The following is an 18828-nucleotide window of genomic DNA, read 5'->3' as shown; positions in this document are numbered from 1 at the left end:
GAAGTCCAACTGTGACCTAATCACATTGTGAAGTGTAAAACATTTCATATGACAGAAAAGCCATAAACGGTTTTTAGTTGGTCTGAATAGCAACACACCTTGATATGTGCATATAAACCTGTGCTTATGTAATGTAGGCAGACATTCGTCTCCTCGCGGGCGAGAATAAAGCTCTTATTGAGGTGAAAACTTGAATCATTATGCTACGTATGGAAAATTCTTCTAACTTAAGCCATTAACAAAACTTAACTTATATACCAATTTATGTTTTTGGAGATTATAATTGCGTAATGGATGAGGTGAGGTATAGGTGGAGCAGTCCCAGATTATAGTAACAGATTATTTAAATTAATGCAGGGGTTTGGATGGGAGAATTGACGTGTTGATGGTAAATTAAATTAGTATTTCAAGGGTACGTGCCGTCACACATGGTGGGAGAAATGATTCTGATTATGTACCATTGGGGGTAGATTTGGCATGAGAAAGCCAGAATTCAAATATAAACCCTATTGGTTGAAGCTGCTGGATGATGATAAGATCAGGGAGGAGTAGGTGGTATTCTTCTTCATATGTAACTTGGGGCAGCGGAAGTAAGGATAGTTTGGGATGCAGCCAGGGCCGTATCTAGCTTTTCTGAGGAGAAAATTAAAATGATACCTCCACCATAAAAATCGTAAGTAGGATATCATATTAGTCAACTGCTATTTAATCCCTCAGACTTGTAAATCTAAACCAAAATTCGAACTGGTTAATGCCCCATGCACAGGACCGTAGATTTCGTCCGTATATTTCCGGGAACGTGTCCGTGCCGTAGAAAGCCTCCGCAAAAGATAGGGCATGTCCTATTTTTTGCTTTTTACGGACCGTGCTCCCATACTTTATATGAGAGTACAGCCCGCAAATGGGGATGGATGTCCGTGGCCGTCAGCGGACAGCCGTGCCCATAATCACTGACCGTGATTACAGGCACGGTCGTGTGCATGGGGCCTGAGAGTTAATAAATTATTCTGCTAGCTTGAAATGATATAAAATAAAAAATCAAGCAATGCTCACCTTTTAACTCCCCCACTGCTTTGGTACCAAAGGTCCCCATCACTCCTGCAGCGACTGCTGAGGCCAGTGATTGGCTGCAGCAGTCACGTAAATGATAAATGAGACATCACTGCAGGAGCGGCGGGTATAACCACAGCATTGACGCTGGAGCAGCATCAGAATTTAAAAGGTGAGTAATCTGCCTTTATTTTATAATATTTACTGCAGGTACTGATTTTTAAAAAAAATCTCATACAATCCATTTAAAAAAATGCATGTGTCTCACCCACACAAATTATGCACAGGACATATGCCGCACACACACGACTCACTCTTGACACATACCGCACACACACATACACCACTTACACACTGGACACATGCACCCACTCATGCTGAATACATGCAGGTGTCACCTGCTGATGTCACCCAATTATGACATACACTGTAGTAAATATTTTGACCAGCGCTGACCCCTATAGAATCAATGCAGGCAGGAGTAGGTTGACATGTCCTGCTGAGATAACACTCCATCTTCAATATGGTAGCTCAGACCACTAATATTACTAAGCTTCGCCCCTTTTTGGCGCCGCGCGTTCAGAGCTTCTACTCACTACAGAGGGCAGAAAGGTCCTCTCTCTCAGGTCCCTGTGCAGCTGCTCTGTCCCATTTACTCAATCCTCCTTTTACCTGATGCATTCCCTGCCATTGACTTAAAATTAAGATCGTCTGACAGCTTCATTGATTGAGTGACTCCAGCAGCAGTAGCAGCAGCAGCTAACATTACTGGCATGTCCAGTGCAAGTCCAATGCAAGTCCAGTGCAAGTGGTGTTAGCTGCTGTTGGAGTCACGATCTTAATTTTCCGAATTAGCGGAAGGGAATGCCTCAGGGAAAAGGAGGATTGCGTAAATAGGGCAGAGCAGCCGAAAACCATGTGCCTTTGCTGCACTTAGAAGGGGGCATCTGTCACTGTTCCGCCCACTCTAAAACACTGCAAGTTGCCGCCTGAGGCGAGATGCTCACCTCGCCTCATGGCAGAAACGGCCCTGGATGCAGCGAAGGCTTATATTCAAGGAATATTATGCCGAGAAATTTGTAAGCTTAAGCAGAAGTTAAGAGCAACAGAGAACAGATTGAAAAAGGAAAATAAGGAGGCAGAAAGAGATTTTCTTCAAAACAAATCAGATGAATATAAAGCTGTATGGTTAAATCAGTGGAGAACCTGAAGACTTATTTGCATGAGAAAGTACAGAATCAACATTTTTTGGGGGGGTTGAACAGATATGACCAAGGGGGCAGACCAGGAAAGTTTTTAGCCAATATTGTCAGTAATAATAAAGGGTATAAGAGCTTTTATGAACAATTGTATTGCTCGAGGGCAGAATATTCGGTAAGGTGGATACTCCAAAACTGCTGCCGATGCAGCAGCAATGGTTGGATCACCCAATTGAATTGGGAGAGGTAAGACAGGTGATGAGGGATATGGCAAGCGATAAGGCTCCTGGGCCTGTTGGGTTGACAATAGAGGTGTGTAGGGAGTATGAGGACGTTTTGGTGGAACAACTACATGGGGTACTGATTCAGTCCTTAGCTAACCGTCAACTACCTGACTATGTATGAAGCTAGTATTGTGTTAATTCCAAAAGGGGATAAAGATCTTGCGTTGTATAGGCCTATATGACTCATTACCTCTGATGTTAAGGCTCTGTCAAAAATACTGGCTAACAGATTCTCAAGGATAATAGGAACGTTGGCAGGAGAAGATCAATGTGGATTAAAGCCCCAGAAGTCATGCTAATATACAGGTGGGGAGATTGGGTGGTCCCCACTCCACACTTACTTTGGACGCGGTTAAAGCCTTTGACAGTGTGGAGTGGTGAAACCTGTGGGGAATCTTAAAGAAGTATGTTTTGGGGGAGAACTTTTTAAAGTGGGTGAGGTTGCTGTATCTGAAGCCCTGTGCACGGGTAAACATGAATGGGAAATTGTCTGAATTTTTTAGATTGCGAAGGGGTACTAGACAGGGTTGTCGTCTCTCCCCCTACTCGTTGCTTTGGCCATTGAAATAGTAGCAATCAAGATTAGGAACAACTCTGAGATTGAGGGGTTTGGGTGAGGGGAAGAGAGGACAAAAGAGTATTGTATGCTGACGAGCTCCTCCTGTTTCTGGGGAATACAGAGGAGAGCTTGGGGATAGTGATGGAAGAAATTAGGGAAATTGGGAGATTTTCGGTTTTGCAGATAAATTGGAGAAAATCTGTCTTACATTATAGTGTCTGAAGTCTGAGCAGGACCCTGTGCAGTACCAGCCCCATGACGTAGTGTTAAATAAATGTCATTAAGGCCGGATTCACAGGACTGTGATTGGACCGTGAAAGACAGTCCGTGTATCAGCCAGATTTCCCAGCCCAACCACGGTACATGTGAACAGGACTCATGGCATCATAGTTATTTAGACTACATTCACATGACAGTTAAGAAAAATGCAGAAAATACAATATTTGCAGAGGCGTAGCTAGGTTCTCCTGCACCCGGGGCAAAGATTCAGATTGGCACCCCCCCCCCCCAACTTATTTCCCGACATCTCCTTCCCCCTCGCCATGTTTGCTTTCTCTACCAATCAATGAGGTGTAATTGTTTTTCACAATTTTTTTAATGTAACTCGAGTATAAAAGCATTTCTAAATTTTACAAGCGATGTAGTTCTATAATGTAATTAACATAAAAATAAATTAAAAGAAAATAAATTAAAGAGGCCACACAGCCCCCTGTAGATAGCACCACACACAGCCCCTCTCTTGTAGATAGTGCCACACACAGCCCGCTGCCCCTTTGTAAATAGCGCCACACTCCCCCCCCCCCCCCCCTTGTAAATAGCGCCACACTCCCCCCCCCTTGTACTTAGCGCCACACTGTGAACAGACCGGTGAGCGGTAGCCTACCGCTGCCACTCTCCGCTCTGCCTGGTGTGACTTACCGGAGGAGCCGAGGAGGTCATGCGGCGCAGGCAGCGGCTGAGTTCCTTCTGACTAGGGTTGGTGACAGCCAGGGCCGGCCTTAGGTTGGATGGCGCCCTGTGCGAGACTCTCTATTGCCACCCCCTACACAAACCAAAAATGAACCACATATATAGACACGCTGGAACATACAGTGAAGGAAATAAGTATTTGATCCCTTGCTGATTTTGTAAGTTTGCCCACTGTCAAAGACATGAACAGTCTAGAATTTTTAGGCTAGGTTAATTTTACCAGTGAGAGATAGATTATATATAAAAAAACAAAAAAAAACTGAAAATCACATTGTCAAAATTATATATATTTATTTGCATTGTGCACAGAGAAATAAGTATTTGATCCCTTTGGCAAACAAGACTTAATACTTGGTGGCAAAAACCTTGTTGGCAAGCACAGCAGTCAGATGTTTTTTGTAGTTGATGATGAGGTTTGCACACGTTAGATGGAATTTTGGCCCACTCCTCTTTGCAGATCATCTGTAAATCATTAAGATTTCGAGGCTGTCGCTTGGCAACTCGGATCTTCAGCTCCCTCCATAAATTTTCGATGGGATTAAGGTCTGGAGACTGGCTAAAGCCATAAAGAGTGAGAGCTCCACCTAGTGGTGACTGCAGGTAACCATATTTTATTATTTAATTATCACTGTACACAGTGGGGGACACGTATTAAGACTGGCGGTTGATACTCTTAAAAAAAATTGGGCGCATCCTTAGTCATCCATGTGCCAGAGAGTCAAATTTACGCCAGCTATGAACTGGCGTAGATTTGCGCATAAATTCTAGAAAGACTGTCGGGCCCACTTTTGCTAAGCTCCACCCGCTTTTAAGAAAAGTTGTGCGAGCGGTAAAAACGCCACTAAAGTCGCAATTTTCCCTGCAAATTACGACTTTTCTTCCTATTTGCAACTTTTGTATGCCAGAAAACTGGTGTAGAAAATTAGAAAAATCCCCCCAATACATAATTTTTTTTCTTTACCTTTCCCCCGGTTTTGGGCTGATGCCCAGTCTGAGTTTTGCTCTGGACCCTATGATTTCTGTATACTGGGAAGACACATAATACAAGACAGAGACAGGATAGATACCACAATGTTACTATGACCTGTTGTTCTATTAGCCTATCTCCTACCCATTGCGATTTCCTAATCTCTATATTTCCCATTTGTCGTCCCCTCTCACAAGGCCGAGCGTTCTGTAGGATGACATTTTCAGTAAATGATAACCATCTATTATGGAAAGATATTAATGGATGTTATTCCCTAAGTAATAAAACCACTTTCCATACAGGTAGGTATTTCAAGCTTCTTAGCAAACCAAATACCATATTGATCAGAGATGTATTAGCATTGATGGACCCGGGAGCCTCTTACCCACCATGAAATTGAGCGTCTTCCAGCCGACTGCTCCCAGCCTCCTAATACATAATTCATGTTAAATGCATGGCCTTATAATACTTTTCCATATTCACTATGGAGGTAGATAAGAAAAGCAATTAGACCCATTTAACCTGGATACTTGTAATTCATTAAACGTTTATTTATAGAATGACGGCATGTGATATTAGTCTGGGGATACAACTATTAGTAAGTGTCTATCTGGAGGTAGAATTTACTGTATATATGAGTACGTGTCTAGATCTATAATGACAGATAACCTATGAGGTTGGTGGGAGCATGGCGACTTTTACATGCAATCCTCAGTCGAGAAGCATTGTGACAGTGTTAGTCGCATACAATGTTAATTATGTGTCAATGGCATGTACGAAAGCCCATTCCTAGTGACAGTATAGTGCCAGCCTTAAAGGGGTCATCCAGTTTAGAAAACCCATTTTCATATAACCTATTAGGAAATTCAGAGTGCTTCTTAACTGTGACGTCCGTGGTCGCTGACCACGAACTCCTTCCATCCAGTCGACGCCCTTCTCTCCAGAGATGGCTGCATATACGGCCGTCCTGTTCCACAGTGACCACCAGGGTGCGCTCACGAGCTCAGTCCAGACTTAAGAAGCCAAAGCGCACGCAAGTGGAAGATTGAGCTGATTGCTCCCAGAGCACCCTGGGCAATAAGGGCTCAACCCCTTCCTCCCATGCCTGAGCATCATTGTCGTACCCACAGTTTGTCTATGCAAATGGTCTCCTAGTGTTTTCCAGTTCCCAGTACCTGTATCCCGTGCTATCCTGGTCAAGTGCCGTGCTGAGCTGTAGTCGTGCTGTGCTGAATACCATGCCTGTCCTGCTACACCACACCTGACTTCTGCCTGCTGCCTAGTCCCAGCCGAGCCTGCCTTGCTACTGTCCCAGCTGCCACAGGTAACCTATACGAACTATAGACTGTTATCTGCGCCCTGTTGGCCAGCTGCCATACCGCAAAGGCGGTACGGCCCAGTGGGTCCACGAACCCAATGTGATATTAACTCTATGTCTATGCAGGGGATTTGGAGCTACTACTATTAGGCTTTGGTTCCTACGATACCTAGAGATTGAACCAACCGGGGGCTCAATTTGCCTATAGAATCCTTCTTTCATCATGACTTAAAACATGTAATTATCTGACCCCAGGACCGAGCTGCCTCTAGCTAACCCTGGTGGTTGATTCTCTGAATAACGTCAGGGAAATGGGAACCAGACAAATTTGGAGGTTGTAGAGAAAAAGTCTATAACATGTACCAAGATAGTCACATAGCTTAGTCAAGCAGGTAAGGTTACGAGATAACTGTATGTAGTAGGGCCGGGTGTGTGTGGTAGAGACGCAGTAGTCAGACAATCTAGGGTACAGTAACGGTGATGTAGCAGAGCCGAGTTGCGGTACAGAGAATAATCAAGGAGGGTGGTCAGAGACAGAAACAGGTCACAATAATAAGTTTAAGTACAAAATAGCAAAACTAGTTTAGGGAACTAACAATGATAACTGGCCCTGAGGAAGGCATGCAAGGGATTTAATAGAGCGCTGTGGCCGTGTGTTCTGTGCATGTGTCGCCTGACATCCCTGCCAGCCCAGCTGAGAGACTTATTGAGGTGGTCAGCAAGGGGAGACTGCGCTAGACCACGGCAAGTACATTACAAGAGCTCCAACCTCTATAAAGATATATCAAGAGATCAGCACAGAATGCTGGCTCTAAACATGTCGCTCATAAAGGGTTAAAAAGTAGATTCACCCATAATGAGAAATTATATTTTGGGTAGATTTGCCATATTCTTCAACACACCAAATGATACATGGAAGATACAGTATCATGGTGTGGTAGAAGAGGCATAGCTAGGTTCTCCAGCACCCGGGGCAAAGATTCAGTTTGGCGCCCCCCCCAACCTCTTTCCCAACATCTCCTTCCCCCTCGCCATGTTTGTTCTCTCTACCAATCAATGACGTGTCATTTATTTTCCACATTTTTTTTACTGTAACTCGAGCATAAAAACATTTGTAAATTTTACAAGCAATATAGTTCTATACCCAACACCAGAACCAAGCTCATTACATATATACAGCACCAGAACCAAGCTCAGTACATAAATACAGCTCCAGCACAAAGCTCTGTACATATATACAGCACCAGAACCTAGCTCATTACATATATACAGTACCAGAACAAAGCTCAGTGAATAAATACAGCTCCAGAACCAAGATCATTACATATATACAACACCAGAACAAAGCTTAGTACATAAATACAGCTCCGGAACCAATCTCAGTACATAAATACAGCCCCAGAAGCAAGCTCAGTACATATATAAAGTACCAGAACCAAGCTCAGTACATATATACAACACCAGCACAAATACAGCTCAATTTAGTGCAACCCCTTCCGTATAGGTTTGCACTAAATTGTTTCCAGCTCCCAGAATGGCCCGAACAATGGTAAGGATATGCTGGGAGCTGCTGTTTCACAAAAAAAAAAATCATATCATAATCATACCACCCATCATCTTGCTGCGATCATACAGTGACTACAGTACTGATTAGAGGCAGAATAAACATTTACATTAAGTGACTCACCGGTGACGTCTCAGATTCTAGTTCTTTTTCTCCATCCGGTCAAGACCTCTATGATTACTTCGCCCGGTCACAGTCCATTTCTGCAGTCTGCCGCTCAGATATCTTCAGCTTCTCACTTTTCAAACATTTCTACACCAATAAACAATGATAAAGTTCTCATTATACCACACACTACGCCCCTAAATATAATGGCGCCATACACTGCACCTCTAATTATAATAGCACCATACACTGTGTCCCCCACACACACACACCGTGCCCACTGTAGATAGTACCTGCTATAGAGCCCTCTGTAGATAGTGCCCCCCATAGAGCCCCCTGTAGATAGTACCCCCCATATAGCCCACCCCTGTATATAGTGTCCCAAATATAGCTCCCCCTATAGTGCTCCACAGATAGCCCACCCCTGTATATACCCCCCTTGTAGATATATCTCACCCTCGTATATAGTGCCTCACATATAGCCGACCGCTGTATATAGTGCTCCACAGATAGCCCACCCCTGTAAATAGCCCCCCTGTAGATATAGCCCACCCCTGTATATAGTGCTCCACATATAAGGGGGATAAGAAAGGACATTTATCAGTGTGACACCGGCCTGTGCAGAAAGGATTGCTTCACAGCGTAACACACATCTATGGATCATTTTATTGTTTTTTTACCCCATTATTATGCCACCTGACTATGCCCCTGATGTACTCTGCCCAGCTTACATGTACCCCCACATTATAAAAGGAAACAACAGCAATAATCAAACAAATCTACTACCAAGCAAAACCCGATCTCCAAAAGCCAAATGGCGCTCCCTCCGCTCTGAACTCTACAATGTGCCCAAACAGCAGTTTCCTGCCACATATATGGCATCGTCATACCCGGGAGAACCCTTTTAACAATTTTTGGGGTGTGTGTCTCCAGTGGCATAAGCTGGGCATGACATATTTGTCACTGAAATGGCATATCTAGGGAAAAATATTAATTTTTAATTTGCACCATCTGCAGTGCAATAATTTATGGAAAAGACCTGTGGGGTGGAAATGTTCACTACACCCCTTAATAAATGCCTTGAGGGGTGTCGTTTCCAAATAGGGTCACTTCTCAGGGGTTTCTTTTTATTATTTCACATCTGAGCCTCTGCAGTTGTGAACCAATACTTTGTAAATCGCCAAATTAGGCCTCAATTTTACATGGTACGCTTTCACTCCTGAGCCTGGTCGAATGCCCAGGCAAAAGATTAGGGCCACATGTAGGGTGTTTCTAAAACCAGGAAACACCGCATAATAATTAGAGAGCAGTCTTGTTATGGTGGCACAAGCTGGGCACCACATATTGGCATATCTATGGAAAAAATCCAATTTTCACTCTGCAACATCGAGTGCACACTAATTTCTACAAAACACCTGCATGGTTACAATGCTTACTACACCCCTAGGTAAATGCATTGAGGGATGTAGTTTCAAAAATTGGGTCACTTCTGGGGGGTTTCCACTGTTTTTGGCCCACAGGCGCCCAGAAACCAACCAGCAACATCTGCACTCCAAATGGCGCTCCTTCCCTTCTGAGCCCTGCCGTGTGCCCAAACAGCAGTTTATGACCACATATTGGGGTATTAACGTACTCGGGAGAAATTGCTTTACAAATGTTGGGTTCCTTTTTTCCTTTATTTGTTGGGAAAATGAAAAATTTTGCGCTAAAGCTACGTCTTATTGAAGAAAAAGGATTGTTTTTATTTTCACTGCCCAATTCTAATAAATTCTTACTACCCCCCTAGATGAATTCCTCAATGGGTGTAGTCTCCAAAATGGGGTCACTTGTGGGGGGGGGGGTTTCCACTGTTTTCTCCCCTAAGGGGCTTTGTAAATGCGACATGGCCTCCGCAAACCATTCCTGCTAAATGTGAACTCCAAAAGCCAAATAACGCTCTTTCCCTTCTAAGCCCTGCCATGTGTCCAAACAGCCGTTTATTACCACATGTGGGGTATTGTTTTACTCAGGAGAAATTGCATTACAAATTTAATGGTGCTTTTTCTCCTTCAGTCCTTGTGGAAATGAGAAAAAAAACAAAAAAAAAAACAAACATAAAAACTTACTTTTTCTTTGAAAAAAATGTAGATTTTTATTTTCACAGCCTACTTCCAATAATTTCTGTAAAAAACCTGTGCAGTCAAAATGCTCACTATATCCCTAGATCATTTCCTTGAGGTGTGTAGTTTCCCAAATGAGGTCACTTTTGAGGGATTTTCACTGTTTTGGCACCGCAAGAGCCCTTCAAACCTGACATGGTGCCTAAAATATATTCTAATAAAAATAAGGCCCCAAAATCCTCTAGGTACTCCTTTGCTTCTGAGGCCGGTGCTTCATTCCAGTAGCACGCTACGGCCACATGTGGGATATTTCCAAAAACTGCAGAACCTGGGCAATAAATATTAAGTTGCATTTCTCTGGTAAAACTTTCTGTGTTATAAAGAAAATTGTATCAAACATTTATTTCTGCAAAAAAATATGAAATTTGTAAATTTCACCTCTACTTTGCTTTAATTCCTGTGAAATGTCTAAAGGGTTAAGACATTTTCTAAATGCTGTTTTGAATACTTTGAGGGGTGAAGTTTTTAAAATAGGGTGACTTTTTGGGGGTTTCTAATATATAAGGCCCTCAAAGCCACTTCACAACTGAACTGGCCCCTATAAAAGTAGCCTTTTGAAATTTTCTTGAAAATGTGAAAAATTGCTGCTAAAGTTCAAAGCCTTGTAACGTCCTAGAAAAATAAAAGGATGTTCAAAAAACGATGCCAATCTAAAAGTAGACATATGGGGGATGTTAATTAGGAACAATTTTGTGTGTTATAACTGCCTGTCTTACAAGCAGATACATTTAAATTGAGAAAAATGCTAATTTTTGCAATTTTTCGCACAATTTTGGTGTTTTTCACAATTAAATACTGAACATATCGAGCAAATTTTGCCAGTAACTTAAAGTCCAATGTGTCACGAGAAAACAATCTCAGAATCGCTTGGATAGGTAAAAGCATTCCGAAGTTATTACCACATAAAGTGAAACATGTCAGATTTGAAAAATGAGGCTCTGTCAGGAAGGTCAAAAGTGGACAAAGAGGGAAGGAGTTAATTAAATTCACTACCGCCATACTGGTAAATGGTAAACCAAAGGGGTAAACAAAAAAAAACAAAGCAGCCTCTCCTCAGTACTAATGGCCCTCCGCATAACCGTATCCTGCCTCCGTAGGTGGTTTGACAGCAGATCGGCCAGATTGTCAAACGCAGCCATTGACATCCGACAAAAATCATAACATTTCTTTGGAAACCTGTAGATACATATACATTAAAATATACACACACACACACCAAAAGGTCTAAATTTCCCGAAATAAGGTTTGAAACAAATGAGACATTACAAACAAACAAATTTAAACACATAACATGTGCGACATACACTACCGTTCAAAAGTTTGGGGTCACCCAGACAATTTTGTGTTTTCCATGAAAACTCACACTTATATTTATCAAATGAGTGGCAAAATGACTAGAAAACATTGTCAAGACATTGACCCTGTTAGAAATAATGATTTTTATTTTAAATAATAATTTTCTCCTTCAAACTTTGCTTTCGTCAAAGAATGCTCCATTTGCAGCAATTACAGCATTGCAGACCTTTGGCATTCTAGCTGTTAATTTGCTGAGGTAATCGGGAGAAATTTCACCCCATGCTTCCAGAAGGCCCTCCCACAAGTTGGATTGGCTTGATGGGCACTTCTTGCGTACCATACGGTCAAGCTGCTCCCATAACAGCTCTATGGGGTTGAGATCTGGTGACTGCGCTGGCCACTCCATTACAGATAGAATACCAGCTGCCTGCTTCTTCCCTAAATAGTTCTTGCATAATTCGGAGGTGTGCTTTGGGTCATTGTCCTGTTGTAGGATGAAATTGGCTCCAATCAAGCGCTGTCCACAGGGTATGGCATGGCATTGCAAAATGGAGTGATAGCCTTCCTTATTCAAAATCCCTTTTACCTTGTACAAATCTCCCACTTTACCAGCACCAAAGCAACCCCAGACCATCACATTACCTCCACCATGCTTGACAGATGGCGTCAAGCACTCTTCCAGCATCTTTTCAGTTGTTCTGCGTCTCACAAATGTTCTTCTGTGTGATCCAAACACCTCAAACTTCGATTAGTCTGTCCATAACCCTTTTTTCCAATCCTCCTCTGTCCAATGTCTGTGTGCTTTTGGCCATATTAATCTTTTCCTTTTATTAGCCAGTCTCAGATATGGCTTTTTCTTTGCCACTCTGCCCTGAAGGCCAGCATCCCGGAGTCGCCTCTTCACTGTAGACGTTGACACTGGCGTTTTGCGGGTACTATTTAATGAAGCTGCCAGTTGATGACCTGAGAGGCGTCTATTTCTCAAACTAGAGACTCTAATGTACCTGTCTTGTTGCTCAGCTGTGCAGCGGGGCCTCCCACTTCTCTTTCTACTCTGGTTAGAGCCTGTTTGTGCTGTCCTCTGAAGGGAGTAGTACACACCGTTGTAGGAAATCTTCAGTTTCTTGGCAATTTCTCGCATGGAATAGCCTTCATTTCTAAGAACAAGAATAGACTGTCGAGTTTCACATGAAAGCTCTCTTTTTCTATCCATCTTGAGAGTTTAATCAAACCCACAAATGTAATGCTCCAGATTCTCAACTAGCTCAAAGGAAGGTCAGTTTTATAGCGCCTCTAAACAGCAAAACTGTTTACAGCGGTGCTAAAATAATTGCATAAGGGCTTTCAAGTGTTTTCTAATCATCCATTAGCCTTCTAACACAGTTAGCAAACACAATGTACCATTAGAACACTGGAGTGATGGTTGCTGGAAATGGGCCTCTATACACCTATGTAGATATTGCATTAAAAACCAGACGTTTGCAACTAGAATAGTCATTTAGCACATTAACAATGTATAGAGTGTATTTCTGATTAATTTAATGTTATCTTCATTGAAAAAAATTTTTGCTTTTCTTTCAAAAATAAGGAAATTTCTAAGTGACCCTAAACTTTTGAACGGTAGTGTACATACATAATTACAAAATGTAGCATAAGTAAAAATTTAAAAAAAAAGGGACATGGCTTCTGGAAGCAAAATTATAATATAAAATATCTAGTTTCTAATAAACATTGAGGGAAGCAAACAACTTAAGGTTAATTTAATGCACATTTGCAGTTGGAAACTAATACACTGTGTGATGCAACAATTTGATACTGATGCAAGACACATTATCTGAGAAATTAACCCAATATGTGCGGAGGTAATTAATATATTGGGACCAAAAATCATCAATGTACTTTTGCTTCAAAACAAAAATAACAATTTATCACCGTCTCAACTCTTGGTAAAGTTGCCCTATGTGTCCCTTTTCATTACGGGGAAATTTAACCCTTTCAGGAACAAGGGTCATCGATGCCTCAATGACCAGCCCCATTTTTTCAAATCTGACATGTGTCACTTTATGTGGTAATAACTTGAGAATGCTTTTGCCTTTCCAAGTGATTCATAGATTGTTTTCTCGTGACATATTGTACTTTATGTTAGTGGAAAAATTTGGTTAATACATTTATAGCTTATTTGTGAAAAACACCAAAATTTTAAGAAAATTTGCAAAAATTATAATTTTTCTAATTTTAAATATAATCTACTTATAAAACAGATAGTAATACCACACAAAATTGTTGCTAATTAACATCCCCCATATGTCTACTTTATATTTGCATTGTTTTTTGAACATTATTTTATTTTTCTAGGACGTTACAAGGCTTAGAAATTTAGCAGCAATTTCTCACATTTTCAAGAAAATTTCAAAAGGCTATTTTTTCAAAGACCAGTTCAGTTCTGAAGTGGCTTTGAGGGCCTTATGTACTAGATAGACCCCGTAAATCACCCCATTTTAAAAACTGCACCCCATTCAGAAAGTTTATTAACCCTTTAGGCGTTTCACAGGAATTAAAGCAAAGTAGAGGTGACATTTATAAATTTCATTTTTTTTGCCGAAATTCATTTGTAATACATTTTTTTCTGTAACACAGAAGGTTTTACCAGAGAAATGCAACTCAATATTTATTGCCCAGATTCTGCCGTTTTTAGAAATATCCCACAGGTGGCCCTAGTGTGGTAATGGACTAAAACACCAACCTCAGAGGCAAAGGAGCAGCTAGTGGATTTTGGGGCCTTCTTTTTATTAGAATATATTTTAGGCACCATGTCAGGTTTGAAGAGGTCTTGTGGTACCAAAACAGTGGAATCTCCCCAAAAGTGGTTTTGGAAACTACACACCTCAAGGAATTTATCTAGGGGTATAGTTAGCATCTTGACCCGACAGGTCTTATTTATTGGAATATGTCTGTGAAAATTAAAATCTACTTTTTTTCTGAAAAAAATATAAAAAAAATGTAATTTTCACAAGGAATAAAGAATAAAAAGCACCCCAAAACTATTTCTCATGATTACGGCAATACCCCATATGTGGTAATACACTGCTGTTTGGACCCACGGCAGAGCTCAGAAGGGAAGGAGCGCCATTTGACTTTTGGAGCGCAGATTTTGCTTGGTAATAGTTCTGTTTGGGGTTTTGATGGTATTTCAGTTGATAATGTGGTGGCATATGTAAGCTGGGCAGAGTACATCAGGGCATAATAAGAGGGTATAATAAGGGGTTAAATAAATAATTCATAGATGTGTGGCTGATATCGCACTGATAAATGGTGCCCAATCTTATCCGCTTTTGGACACTGCACAATTTCTGTCGCTATATTCTGAGCGCCAGAACTTTTTTTTACTTCTTTCTCCACCGGAGCCGTGCGAGGGCTTATTTGTTACGTTACAATCTGTAGTTTTCATTGGTACCATTTTAGGGTACATGTGATTTTTTTATCACTTTTTATTCGATTTTGTGGCAAGCAAAGTGACAAAAAAAAACATTCATTTTGACAATGTTTTTTGTCCTTATTTTATTACAGTAATCACTGTGCGCTACAAATGACATTTTACTTTATTCTGCAGGTCGGTACGATTAGGGCGATACCAGATGTATATCGTTTTTTTATGTTTTGTGGCGTTTGCGCAATAAAATCACTTTTCTATAAAATTATTTATTTTATGTGTCACCATATTCTGAGAGCCATAATTTTGTTATTTTTCAGTCAAAAAAGCGGTGTAAGGGCTTGTTTTCTGCGGGACGGGTTGTAGTTTTTATTGGTATTATTTTGGGGCACATGCGAAGTTTTGATCACTTTTTATTCTATATTTTGGGAGGGGTGATGACAAAAAAAGTAGTGATGCTAGTATTGTTTTTTAATTATTTTTTGCGGTGTTCACTGTACGGAAAAAATAATATTATAGTTGGGGTCGTTACGAACGCGGTGATACCAAATATGTGTACTTTAACGTTTTCATTTTTTTTCCTATAATAGGAAAAAAAGCATTTTATGTTTTTGTAACTTATAACTTACTTTTACACTTTTCTAAAACATTTTTATTACTTTTTTTCTTTTACTTGAAGACCTCCAGCACTGATGGCTGCTATAATACATTACACTTCCTAGGTAGTGTAACGTGTTATAAACTGTCAGTGTGACGTTGACAGTCACACTGACAGGAAGCCTATGAGGACCAGCTGGTCCTCATAGGCTTCCGTGAATGGCAGACCGGAGGCCGTTGTATGGCTTCCGGTTTTGCCATGCAACCGATGGCAGCACCTGCAATCGGTCCTCGGGAAAGTTTGTTGTAGCAACAAACTTTCCAGTTTGTTGCTACAACAAACTTTCCCTGCGATCACATGCTCGGGACCTGAACCAATCAGGTCCCGGTCATGTCTCCAGGACCAGAGGCAGGGGTTAACAGCGCAATCCGGGTGTCAGCGCTACTCTGAGACACCCGGATCGCGCTTTTAACACCCACTGTGAATTCACGTCGGGGCTGCACAGAGCTCAGCAAGTGCCGACATGAATTTACTGTGGGCTGTCAGGAAGCAGTTAATAACAGTGATCATATTCTCTGTAGCTGAACCAATCGGTTAGGCTGTCAGAGAACAGGTTGCTTGGGAGCCGCGGACAGTGACACAGCCGGCGTCCGAGCGCTATGCCGGCTGAAACAGAGATCTGTATATACACGTCCTGGCAGCACGAGGTATGTGCGAAAAGGACGTGTATCTACAGATTGTCGGCATGACAGGGTTAATAGGGTGAACCCAAAACCTCCGTCGTCTTTCTTGCGCCTGAGAAAAAACAAGTGTGACAAAATGTCCATTATAATTTTACTTTAAAGAGGCTCTGTCACCACATTATAAGTGCCCTATCTCCTACATAAGGAGATGGGCGCTGTAATGTAGGTGACAGTAATGCTTTTTATTTAAAAAAACGATCTATTTTCACAACGTTAGGAGCGATTTTGGTTTATGCTAATGAGCTTTCTTAATGCCCAAGAGGGCGTATTTTTACTTTCGACCAAGTGGGCGTTGTAGAGAGGAGTGCAGGACGCTGACCAATCAGCATCATGCACTCCTCTCCATTCATTTACACTGCACTAGCGATATAGTTATATCACTATGTGCAGCCTCATACACAAGCCCTAACATTACTACAGTGTCCTGATAATGAATACACATGAAATCCAGCCTGGACGTCATGTGTACTCAGAATCCTGACACTTCTGACTCTTTTTTTGTGAGATTCCGGCAAGTGAAACCAAATCTCGCGAGATTACGGAGCTAAACGAGATGTTAGGGCTTGTGTATGAGGCTGCACATAGCGATATAACTATATCGCTAGTGCAGTGTAAATGAATGGAGAGGAGTGCATGATGCCGATTGGTCAGCGTCATGCACTCCTCTGAACAACACCCACTTGGTCGAAAGTAAAAGTACGCCCACTTGGGCATTAAGAAAGCTCATTAGCATAAACCAAAATCGCTCCTAACGTTGTGAAAAAAGATAGTTTTTTAAAATAAAAAGCATTACTGTCAGTGCAGATCTCTCGAGAACACGCTGTGCGTCTGCACTGCCAGAAGCTGGGCGTTCTGAAGAGAAGTGGATGATACTTCTCGTCAGAACGCCCAGCTAGTAAAAGTATTAAAAACGCCCCGATGTACGCACATAATACACGCCCAGTTGGACTTTTACTTTTAAACACACCCACTTGGACTTTTGCAAGCCTCATTTGCATAACTACAAAAATGGTCATAACTTGGCCAAAAATGCTCGTTTTTTAAAAACAAAAACGTTACTGTAATCTACATTGCAGCGCCTATCTGCTGCAATAGCAGATAGGGGTTGCAAAATCTGGTGACAGAGCCTCTTTAACTGGAGACACACCAGCAATGTGTGTCTATATTAGTCTGCTGTTACAGAGCATTCATGCTGTAGTTTGTCAGGTGACCTACATAATCTTCCTTGCCATCCATAAGCCGGCTTCACTCACTGGATGTATTTTTATTTTGTTTTGCCTTAATCCGGATATATATATATATATATATATATATATATATATATATATATATATATATATACACACACACACACACACACACGCTCTGTCAAAGGGATGGATGGAGTTACCAAAATGCCAATGATAATTATAAGGCTGGGTTCACACGAGCATGTTACGTCCGTAATGGATGGAATGTATTTAGGCAGCAAGTCCCGGACCGAACACACTGCAGGGAGCCGGGCTCCTAGCATCATAGTTATGTACGACGCTAGGAGTCCCTGCATCGCTGCGGGACAACTGTCCCGTACTGTAATCATGTTTTCAGTACGGGACAGTAGTTCCATGGAGAGGCAGGGACTCCTAGCGTCGTACATAACTATGATGCTAGGAGCCCGGCTCCCTGCAGTGTGTTCGGTCCGGGACTTGCGGCCAAAATACGTTCCGTCCTTTAAGGACCAAACATGCTCGTGTGAACCCAGCCTAAAGGGTAGGAAATGTGATGTGTTGTTCTCTGAGACAATATAATGAATGCCAGGCTCAGCAGAAAAGCTTCCCTGGGGATTATTTTATAATGTTGGTAATAATGCACTAGTTAATTCAATACATGAAGGATGATTATTGAATACCCTACAGTAACCAAACCCCTTTTATAATCATTTGTGTAGACTACAATATGACCAAAAAGTTCTGATTACATTGCACAAAACACATGAGCTACATATTATAACCATCTAGCGATCAATTCCCTCTACCCCGTTTCATATCAACTGGAGAACAAGAACGGTATAATTATGCCATTCCAAACAATCGTCCCGTTATTTGTAGGTGTTTTCTACGAATTGGATCTTAAAAGGGGCAATGCTTATGCAAATGTACCTCATGGTAAGTGGGCGTTTCTGGTTGGATTGGAGGTAGGGCTTAAAATGTCCTACAAATGAGGATTCAAATGTTGGGAGGTTTGATTATAGGAGTGCCCACCATATCCCCAGTTATGTAACATATAATGTTGGAGTGATCTATGAAAGTTACTTCCTTCAAAAATGTATTGGCATGGAAAACCACCTCCCTTCACTCTTTTTTTTAATTGGAAACTCTAGATTCACCAAATTCAGATGTCCTGAGCCATAAACGTTAAAACCTCACTCCACTCAAAACCTGAAAAGTCACATGTGGTTGTATTTAAACTAAATTGCTAACTCCACCCATCCATGTTACTATCCAGGAAGCGGAGATATGTAGTACTTGTGCCCGCGGTCCACCTTCTGATAACTGATGACCTATCCAACGGATAGGTCATCAGTATGTCATCAGTGGGCGTCCGATAC

The sequence above is a fragment of the Rhinoderma darwinii genome, chromosome 3, assembly GCF_050947455.1.
Source record: "Rhinoderma darwinii isolate aRhiDar2 chromosome 3, aRhiDar2.hap1, whole genome shotgun sequence".
NCBI classification, from domain to species: Eukaryota; Metazoa; Chordata; class Amphibia; order Anura; family Rhinodermatidae; genus Rhinoderma; species Rhinoderma darwinii.
The sequence above is the reverse complement of the archived record's forward strand: the minus strand, read 5'-3'. Positions refer to the sequence as shown.